General features: G+C 40.9%; 1 pseudogene; it reads right to left on the bottom strand.

The window, feature by feature from the left end:
* Positions 1 to 7,397: 7,397 nt before the first annotated feature.
* On the bottom strand, positions 7,398 to 8,979 carry LOC115846262 (ATP synthase subunit beta, mitochondrial pseudogene; annotated as a pseudogene).
* Positions 8,980 to 10,770: the final 1,791 nt, after the last annotated feature.

Here is a 10,770-nt window from a genome sequence, read left to right on the forward strand (position 1 = left end):
TTTTTGAGGAATCTCTATGCTGTTTTCCACAGCAATTGCACAAATTTACATTCTCACCAACAGCGCAAAAGGATTCTCTTTTCACCACATCTTTGCCAATACTTGTTATTTCTCGTCTTTTTGATAATTGCCATTCTAACAGGTGAGAGGTGATATCTCACTGTAGTTTTGATTTGTATTTCCCTAATGATTAGTGATGTTGAGCATCTTTTCATGTGTTTTTTTTTGGTCATCTGTCTGTCTTCTTTGGAAAAATGTCTGTTTAGATCCTCTGCCCACTTTTAAATTGGATTGTTTGTTTTTGCTATTGAGTTGTGTGAGTTCTTTATATATTTTGGACATTAACCCCTTATCAGACATATGATTTGCAAATATTTTCTCCCAATCAGTAGATTGCCTTTTCATTTTGTTGATGGTTTCCTTTGCTGTGCAGAAGCTTTTTAGTTCAATGTCGTCCCACTTGTCTATTCTTGCTTTTGTTGCCTTTGCTTTTGGTGTCAAATCCAAAAAATCATTGCTAAATCCAGTGTCAAGGAGCTCACTGTCTATGTCTTATTCTAAGAGTTTCAGGTCTTATATTTATGTCTTTAATCCATTTTGAGTTAATTTCTGTGTATGGTGTAAGACAGTGGTCCAGTTTTATTCTTTTGCATGTGGCAGTCCAGTTTTCCCAACACCATTTACTAAAGAGACTGTCCTTTCCCCATGTATATTCTCAGCTCCTTTGTCATAAATTAATTATTCCTGGGCTCTCTACACAGTTCCATTGATCTATGTGCCTGTTTTTATGCCTTTATCCTACTGTTTTGATTACTATAACTTTTACTATAGCTTGAAATCAGGGAGTGTGATGCCTCCAGCTTTGATCTTCTTTCTCAAAGATTGCTTTGGCTATTTGGTGTCTTTTGGGTTCCATACGAATTTTAGGACTGTTTGTTCTGTTTCTGTGAAAAACTCCATTGGATTTTTTAAAAAATAGGGATTACATTGAATCTATAGTTTGCTTTGGGTATGGATATTTTAATAATATTATTTTTTCAACCCATGAGCATGGACTATCTTTCCATTTATTTGTGTCTTCTTCAAATTTTTTTTCATCAGTGTGTTATTGTTTTCAGTGTACAGATCTTTCACTTTGTTGGTTAAATTTATTTCCAGGTATTTTTTTCTTTTTGGTTCAATTGTACGTGGAATTGTGTTCTTAATTTCTCTTTCAGATAGTTTGTTATTAGTATATAGAAATGCAACAAATTTCTGTATGTTGATTTTGCATCCTGCAACTTTACTAGCATCTTGGCTATTCTTGGTGCTTTGATTATTTATGTGAATTTTAGAGTCAGATTGTTTACAATCTGTTCGCACACACTTGTGCACACACACACACAATAGCATTTTGCTCAACACTGCATTAAATTTGTAGGTCAAGTTGGGGAAACTGCCATCTTAGTGTTATTGAATCTTCAAATCTATGAACATCATGTGTCTCTCCATTTGTTTAGGCCTACTTTGATGTCTTTCACAACAGTTGTATAATTTTCCTAAAGTTCTTATATATCTTTTGTTAAATTTATTCATGTGTTGTTAAAAATAATTTTGATACTGTTGCAAATGGTATCCTTGTGAAACTGCATTTATGTAAATTTTTGTTCACAGATGTATAGAAATAAATTTGCAAATGAGTCTTTTCTGTAAGTGATTTGGGGCTTTTTCTGTAGACAATCATATAACCTGAGGTGAACGAGAATTTTGTTTCTTTCTTGCAATCCCTACACCTCTACCTTTTTCCATGTCTTTCTGTGATGGATTGAGTTGGGTAGAGATGTGGTACCACACCCCATTTTTGATCTTAAGAGAGATGCCATTGTAATTTTACCACTTGGTCTGATTGTTGCTGAGGTTTTTTGGTAGATATCCCTTTTCAGGTTAAGATAGTTCCTTTTGTTTTTTGCGGTCCGTGGGCCTCTCACTGTTGTGGCCTCTCCCGCTGCAGAGCACAGGCTCCGGACACGCAGGTCCAGCGGCCGTGGCTCATGGGCCCAGCTGCTCCACGGCATGTGGGATCTTCCCGGACCGGGGCACGAGCCCGTGTCCCCTGCATCGGCAGGCGGACTCTCAACCACTGCGCCACCAGGGAAGCCCTAAGATAGTTCTTATAACTGGAAGTCCTAGTTTGCTAAGTTTTTTAAAAAAATCATGACTGGTTGTTAAAGTTTATTGATTTTGGGGGGGATATGAATTGAAATGATGATTGTGTTTTCTAGGAATTTGTCTATAACATCTAAGTTTTCAAATTGTTGTAATAACATTGTTCATAATATTATACTGCTTTAGAAAATAATCTATAATAAGGTATAGTTGATATGTAATAAACTGCATCCATTTAAAGTATACAATCCAATGAGTTTTGGAAAATATTCTATTTAAAAAAAATCATGCTGTACATTAAAAAAAATCTTATAACTGAACATTTGTACACTTTAACCAATATCTCGCCTTTTCCTCCATCTCTACAACGCCTACAAACCGTCATTCTATTCTCTGTTATTATGAGCTCAACTTAAAAAAAAAATTTTTAAGATTCCACATATAAGTGATACCATACAGTATTTGTCTTTCTCTTTCTGCCTTATTTCACGTATCATGATGCCCTCCAGCTCCTTTCATTTTGTCACAAATGGTGGGATTTCCTTCTTTCTTTTTGGCTAAATAGTATTTCATTGTATATGCATACCAAATTTATTTATCCATTCATCAGTTGGTAGACTCTTGGGTCATTTCCATGTCCTGGCTATTGTGAATAATGGTGCAATGAACATGGAGGTGCAGATATCTCTTTGAGATATCGATTTTGTTTCCTTTGGATAAATACCCAATAGTCAAGTGCTGGATCATATGGTAGTTCTATTTTTAATTTTTGAGGGTCCACCCTACTGTTTTCTACAGTGCTGCACCAATTTACATTCTGATCAACAGTGCACATCCTCACCAACATTTGTTGTCTCTTGTAGTTGGATGGTAGCCATCCTAACAGATGTGAGGTGATATCTCGTGGTTTTGATTCGTATTTTTGTGATGATTAGTGATGCTGAGCATCTTTTCATGTGTCTGTTGGCCATCTGTATGTCTTTTTTGGAAACATGTCTTCAAGTCCTTTGCCAGTTTTTAATCAGATTGTTTGTGGTTTTTTGCTCTTGAGTTGTGAATTCATTATATATTTTGGATATTAACCCCTTATCAGATATATGGTTTATAAATATTTTCTCCCATTCTGTAGGTTATCTTTTCAATTTATTGATTGTTTCATTTGCTATACAGCAGTTTCTAGTTTGATATAGTCCCACTTGTTTGTTTTTGCTTTTGTTGTTTGTGCTTTAGGTGTCACTCAAAAAATCATTTCTAAGACCAAGGAGAAATTTTCCTATGCTTTCTTCTAGGAGTTTTATGGTTTCAGGTCTTACATTTATGCCTTTAATCCATTTTGAGGTAATTATTGTGTATGATATAAGGTAGTGGTTCATTTTCATTCTTTTGCATGTGGATGTCCAGTTTTCCCAACCACACTTGTTGAAGAAACTGTCCTTTCTCTATTTTGTGTTTTTGGTGCTCTTGTCAAAGATTAGTTGACTGCAGATGTGAGAGTTTACTTCTGGGCTCTTGATTCTGTTCCACTGGTCTATATGTCTTTTTTTTAAATGCCAGTACCATTGCTGTTTCAATTACTATAGCTTTGTAACATAGTTTGAATCTTCTTATCTTTTCAATCTGTGCAGTGTTTGTAATTCTGCCATCACTTCATTCCTAATGTGGGCTATTTTTGCCATCTCCTTTTCTTGGTCAGTCTTGACAAAGGTTTGTCAAGGAAGCAACATGTAGTTTTATTTATCCTCTCTGGTTTCTCTTTACTCTTTATTCATTAATTTCTGTTCTTATCATTATTCTTTCATTCCTTATATGTTCTCTGTGTTTGGTTTGATGATTCTTTTCCTAGCTTCTGAAATTAGATGATTAACTTTTAGATTTTGGCCTTTCTTTTCTTCTACTCTAAGCTGTTAAGGCTGTTTCTTTCTCAACAGTATCCCATTGGTTTGACAGGCCATGTTTTTGATACGTTTTAGTTCTAAATATTTAAAAATTTCCATTGCAATTTTTTTAGCCCTTAAGTTATTTAGAGGTTATATCTAAATGAATGGAGCTTGTCTTTGTTTTGTTTTTGCTGAATTTTAACATTCTGGTCAGAGGCCATCAACTATGTTATGCCTTTCCTTTGAAGTTTATGGCTGCCTGCTGAATTGAACCTTTTCAAATGACCTCTGAACTTTGGTTACTATTTTCCCACAAAGCCAATTTTGTTTGCTGGTAATATAGCTGCATCAGTTTTCTTTTCGGTTATATTTGCCTTTTCTGTATTTTTCTGTTCTTTTTCTTTGAACTTTTTAATATCCTTATGTTTTAGGTGTGTTTCTAATGAAAAGCATTATTTAGATTTTTCTTGTTGTTATTCATCCCCAAATCTTTTCTGTTTGGCCAGAATACATATATGCACGTGTGCATGTATACACACACATACGTACGTTAATTCTGGGTCTGTTTCTACCACTCACACCCACAGCCATTAGTTTATGAACTGTGAGTCTTGAACTCTGTTGCTCAAAACCATTGTGTTCTTTCTTGTTTAGTGCTGTTGCTTTAGACTTATGTCCTGTACCAATCAGGGATTCCATGGGAGCTTTTCAGCCTCAGAATTATTTTAACTCCTAAAAACTTTCCTGCAGACCTCAAAGAGCTTTAGTTCCTGTGTGATAAATCTATTGATATCAAAACTGAGAAAATTTTAAATGTTTATTAATTCATTTAAAATAATAATAAGTCCATTATATGTTAATATAAATAACGTATTTTTAATGGAAAAACCCCTGTATTTTCTAAAACCAACAAAGAACAAAATGTAGAGGCAAGAGTGGCATTTATTAGTGTGCAAATCTCTTTAATACCCAGCTTCATACAGGACAGCTGAATTCTCTGCTCTGGAGTCCTGCAACCTTGGGACAATGCCACACTGGTGAGAGAGTAAGAGTGAAAGAGGCAACATGGAAACTGTCCGTACTGCTAGGTGTCTTGAAAGGGCTTCAGGGACCCACAAGTTGGTGGGACCACACTTTAAGAACCACTGCACTATAATATTTCTACTCTGATCAGCTTTTTATATTTGAGCTCTGATTAAGACTTCATTGAAAGAAACAACTCTGAAGGCAGGTTGAAAACTGCAGGGTGAAGGGGAATGCCTGAACCCCAGGCCTGGCACTCACTACTGCAATGAGGCTACTTCTGCCATCAGCCCAGATGGACCAACCTTGTGGCCTTCACCTTGGCCTTCCTGGTGACCCTCACCATAACCATCAGGTGGCTTTCACCTTGATCTTTATCATAGCCCTCGCCTTGGCCATCACTGTGGCCCTCACCTTGGCCCTCATTGTGGCCCTCACTATGGCCCTTACTTTGACCCTTACCATGACCCTCACTGTGGCCCTCACCTTGGCCTGGCCATGGCTCTAACCCTAACCCTCACCCCAGCCCTGCTCAGGCTCGGCCTCCTGCACAGCACACTTGGGGGGCTGCTGCTTCTCCTGTTGTTACAGGTTTTCTTTGTTCTAATGAGCCAGGCTGCATGCTGTCCACACTGCTCAGAGTTGGGACACAAAACACCAATTTAGGCAGCTCTGGGTCTTCTCCCGGCTTTGGTCCTCCTAGCATCTCTTCCTGACTGAGTTCTCCAGGATTCTGCTGTTCAGGCCCCCTCTCCTTGTCACGCTTGGCTCCCTCTGCCCAGGGCTGCATCTCCTGGAAGATCTCCCTTGTGGAGTTCCATGAGCAAAGCCCATTGGCTTTGTTTTCCTCTTTTAAAACTTACCTTGTTGTTATTTTTTAACTGCAAATGGGATGTGTGCCTGTTGAATACAACCTAATGGCACAGAAGCACATAGAGTGAAAAGCCTGTGTCCTCCCTTCCACCCTCCCGAAAGTCACTATAATTAGCCATCTGTGCTCACTTTCAGACAATTCTGTGCACTTACAGACATAGATTTATTTGTATGTTTGTGCCCACACACAGTGTTTTGTGTTGTACTTTTCCAAGCTTAAATGCAATTGTGTCCTCTATGTTCTGCAACTCACATTTCTGTACTGGGTACATGTGTTGTGAAGGCTAATTTCATGTGTCAACTTGAGTAGGCCACAGGGAGCCCAAACATTTGGCCCAACATGATTCTGGGAGTGTCTGTGAGGGTGTTTCTGGATGAGGTTAACCTTGAATTGGTGGACTGTATAAAGCAAGTGGCCCTCCCCAGTGTGGGTGGGCCTCATCCAATCATTTGAAGGCCTGAATAGAACATACAAGTGGAGGAAGAGGCAACTCTTCTTGTTTGGCTATTTGAGCTGGACATCAGTCTTCTGTCCTTGGACTTGGACTGGAATATTGGCTCCCCTGGGTCTCCAGTTTGCCAACTCAGATGCATATATATGTGCATGTTGGTTTTGTCTCTCTAGAAAACCCTGATACTGGTGTCTTCCCATGTCAGTGGGCGAGGACCTCTTGCATTCTTTCTATGACTGCATCCTGCGTTCGCCAGGTATGTCCTGCAATTTATTTGATTCTCCCCCCGGCAAGTGGGTTTGCTGACAATATTTTGCTGCCATGTACCACCTTGAACATCCTTGTATCTGTACTGTAGCGCACATGTGTAAGAATTCCTGCAACTCACACATGTGATAGGCATCCTTTCTGAAGTTTGTTTTTGGTATCTTCTTTTGGGCAGCCGTCATGAATTTTATTTTATTGTTATTATTTTGGCCACGCTGCACGGCTTGCAGGATCTTAGTTCCCTGATCAGGGATTGAGCCCAGGCCACTGCACTGCAAGTGTGGAGTCCTAACCACTAGACTGCCAGGGAATTCCCCATCATTAATTTGAATGTAGTCAAAATAATTATTTTCCTTTTAGGATGTCTGTTGTCTTATGTTTTGTTCAAGAAATTTTTGCATATATATGTTCTCAATTTTCTTCTAAAAACTGTGTTTTTTTTTTTTTTTTTTTGGCTGTGCCACACGGCTTGCGGGATCTTAACACCTTGACCAGGGATAAAACCCAGGCCCCAGCAGTGAAAGCGCCAGGTCTTAACCACTGGACTGCCAAGGAATTCTCATGTGTTGGTTCTTTTTTTTTTTTTTTTTTTTTTGAGGGATGTACATTTTATTGTAAATCTGAAATACTCTTCAGACAGAACACAATGTCTTCAGTCTAGGCTCTCATGGGGCTTACAGAGGAAACTGTGATTTTTGGATTAGGGGCAAGGAGAGGGACAGCACAGAGGATGAGTGCTTAGTTTGCCCAAAGGACCTCCTCACGAGTGCTCCTCAGCCAGCTTATCAGCTTTTGCCACAGCTCCTTCAATGGGTCCCACCATATAGAAGGCCTGTTCTGGGAGATGGTCATATTCACCTCCCAAAATCTGCTGGAATCCTTTGATGGCCTTCTTCAGGGGTACCACCTTCCCCATATGACTGGTAAAGACCTCAGCCACCTGGAATGGCTGAGACAAGAAACGCTGTATTTTCCATGCACGGGACACAGTTAACTTGTCTTCCTCAGAAAGTTCATCCATACCCAGGATGGCAATGATGTCCTGGAGGGATTTGTAGTCCTGTAGGATCTTTTGCACCCCACAGGCAACATCATAATGCTCATTGCCAACAATGTTGGGATGCATGATGTGAGAGGTGGAGTCCAGAGGATCCACAGCTAGATATCTGCCCAGTTCAGCAATAGCATGGGACAGCACTGTGGTAGCATCCAAATGGGCAAAGGTAGTGTCAGGGGCAGGGTCAGTCAAGTCATCAGCAGGCACGTAGATAGCCTGTACAGAGGGGATAGATCCCTTTTTGGTGGTGGTGATTCTTTCCTGCATGGTACCCATATCAGTGGCCAGGGTAGGCTGGTAACCCACTGCAGAAGGGATTCTGCCAAATAAAGCAGACATCTCTGAGCCAGCCTGGGTGAAGCAAAAGGTGTTATCAATAAACAGCAATACATCTTGACCTTCTTGGTCTCTGAAGTATTCAGCTACAGTCAGTCCAGTCAGAGCTACCCGGGCCCGAGCACCAGGCGGTTCATTCATTTGACCGTACGCCAGCGCGACCTTGCAGGTAGCATCTTTTAAGTTGATAACACCAGACTCAGTCATTTCATGGTATAAGTCATTGCCCTCATGGGTCCTCTTACCAACACCCGCAAACACAGAGTAACCACCATGGGCTTTTGCAACATTGTTGATTAACTGCATGATCAGTACTGTCTTGCCAACTCCAGAGCCACCAAAGAGCCCAATTTTGCCACGGCATAGGGAGGCAGCAGATCCCCAACGTTGATACCAGTAGCAAGAATTTCCTGCTCAGCACTCATCTCCATGAATTCAGGAGCCTCAGCATGAACAGCAGCAAATTGTTTGGTTTCGATGGGACCTCTCTCATCAATAGGTTCTCCAATGATGTTCATGATTCTATGCAAGGTCTTAGGGCCAACAAGAAGTTTGACTGGTGCACCAGAATCCAGGACTTTCTGGCCTCTAACCAAACCTTCTGTACCATCCATGGCAATGGTCCTTACCGTGCTCTCACCCAAATGCTGGGCCACCTCCCAAACCAGCCTGGTTTCCCTGCCTTGCACTTCCAGGACATTTAGGATGGGTGGCAGCCCCTCGTCAAATTGGGCGTCCACCACTGCACCAATGACCGCCACGACACGCCCAGTGGCGGTGCCCGCCTTTGGCGATAGATATGTTTGAGCAGCATAGTCTCTGGCAGGCTGGAGCGCTGCCGAAGCGGCCCGCAGTAAGAGCTGGGCTTGGGGTAGCGGTGCTGAAGGGCTGAGTCCCCGCAAGCCCTCAGAGGCTGAGGCAGCGGCACACGACCCACAAGTCCCAACATGGTGGAGCTGGGGTGGAGACTTTTAGTCAGGTTTTTAAATTCATTGCAGCTTGATTTTTTTAAATTGAAGTAAGTTTCGTATAACATAAAGTTAGCCATTTTAAAGTATACAATTTAGAGGCATTTAATACGTTCACAATGTTGTACAACCATCACATTTATGTAGATTCAAAACATTTTCATCACCTCGAAAGGAAACTCTATACCCATTAAGCAGTCACTCCCCATTCTCCTCCCCTAGACCCTGGTAACCACTAATCCACTTTCTGTCTCTGGATTCGCCTGTTCTGAACATTTCATATGAAGGAATCATATAGTTTATGGCCTTTTGTGTCTGCCTTCTCTAACTGAGCATGTTTTCAAAATTAATCCACATTGTACATGTTTCAGTATTTTATTCCTTTTTATGACTGAATAATATTCAATTGTAAGGATAGAGCACATTTTGTTTATCCATTCATCAGTTAATCAGTTGATGGACATTTGAGTTTTTTCCACTTTTTGGCTATTGTGAATAGTTGCTGTGAAAGTTTTTGTGTGAACATGCTTCAGTTTTCTTGAGTGCATACCTAGGAATGGAATTAAAGGGTCACATGGTAATTCCATGTTTAATCCACTTGAATTTTGTGTATGACACTATATTCGTTTCCTAGGGCTACTGTAATAAATTACCACAAATTGGGTGGCTTTAAAACACCAGAAATTTATTCTCCTATGGAAGTACAAAATCAAAGTGTCAGTGGGTCAAGCTCCCTCCAGAGGCTCTAGGAAGGATCCTTTCTGCCTCTTTCAGCTCCTGGTGCCCCAGGAGGTCTGGACTTGTGACTGTATCACTACAATCTCTGCCTTTGTCTTCACAAGGGCTTCTTCCTTTGAGTTCTTACATACATCATCTTCCCTCAGTGCATGTTTGCCTCTGTGTCTACATTTCCCCTTATAAGGATACTAGTTATTGGGTTGGGGCCCATCCTAATGACCTCTTGATTTGATTGCATCTGCAAAGACTCTACCTCTAAATAGCTCCCAAGCACAGATTCTGGGGGTAAGGACTTCGACATATCTTTTTCTGGGGATACCATTCATCCCATGATAGGTGCAAAGTAGTGATCTCGCTTTCATTTTTTTCAGAGAGCTGGTTGTCTAGAAAATTCTTCCCAGTCCTCTGGAGGGACATCTCAGTGTCTGAATGTGTGCAGGCCAGTTTCCAGGCTCTCTATTCTTCTCTTCTCTCCTATTCTATTCTTGAGCCACTGTCTTGTCTTGATTACTACAGCTTCCTAATTGAGCTCTCACATCCAAGAGTCAGTGATTAGAAAAATAGGGTCTGTTTCTTGCTTGGACAGCTTTCTCTGTTCTTGTGACCCTTTTATATGTGCTAACCTTGGCTCTGGCCATTGAAGGTCCAACAGTGACCACATGGAGGCCCTGGAACAGCTTTGTGGTATGCCCTAGAAATAACTTTGTCCAGAGCATGTCCAGCACAGCCCTGGGCCGAGGTGACAAGGATGTTGTATGAACTGATGCCCAGGAGAAAATAAGTTGGAGTCTTGAAGCTCTTTGGAAAGGCCAAAGATACGGGGGTTGAGCTGAAGAAACTGAGTGACTTTGTAGCAAAGCCATGGCTGTGAAAAGGTCCAGTTTCTAACCATGATAAAAGGGCAAGATTGCCAAGTTAAGTCACCCAGTTAATTGTGGCCCTTAATTTCTACTCTAGGAATTTGTGCAGCCCTAATATTAGCATTTGCAGGGAGGGAAGGCAGCTGTTGGGGGCAGGAGGCAGTTCCATAGTGG

This window comes from Globicephala melas, chromosome 3 (genome assembly GCF_963455315.2).
Source record: "Globicephala melas chromosome 3, mGloMel1.2, whole genome shotgun sequence".
Lineage (NCBI taxonomy): Eukaryota > Metazoa > Chordata > Mammalia > Artiodactyla > Delphinidae > Globicephala > Globicephala melas.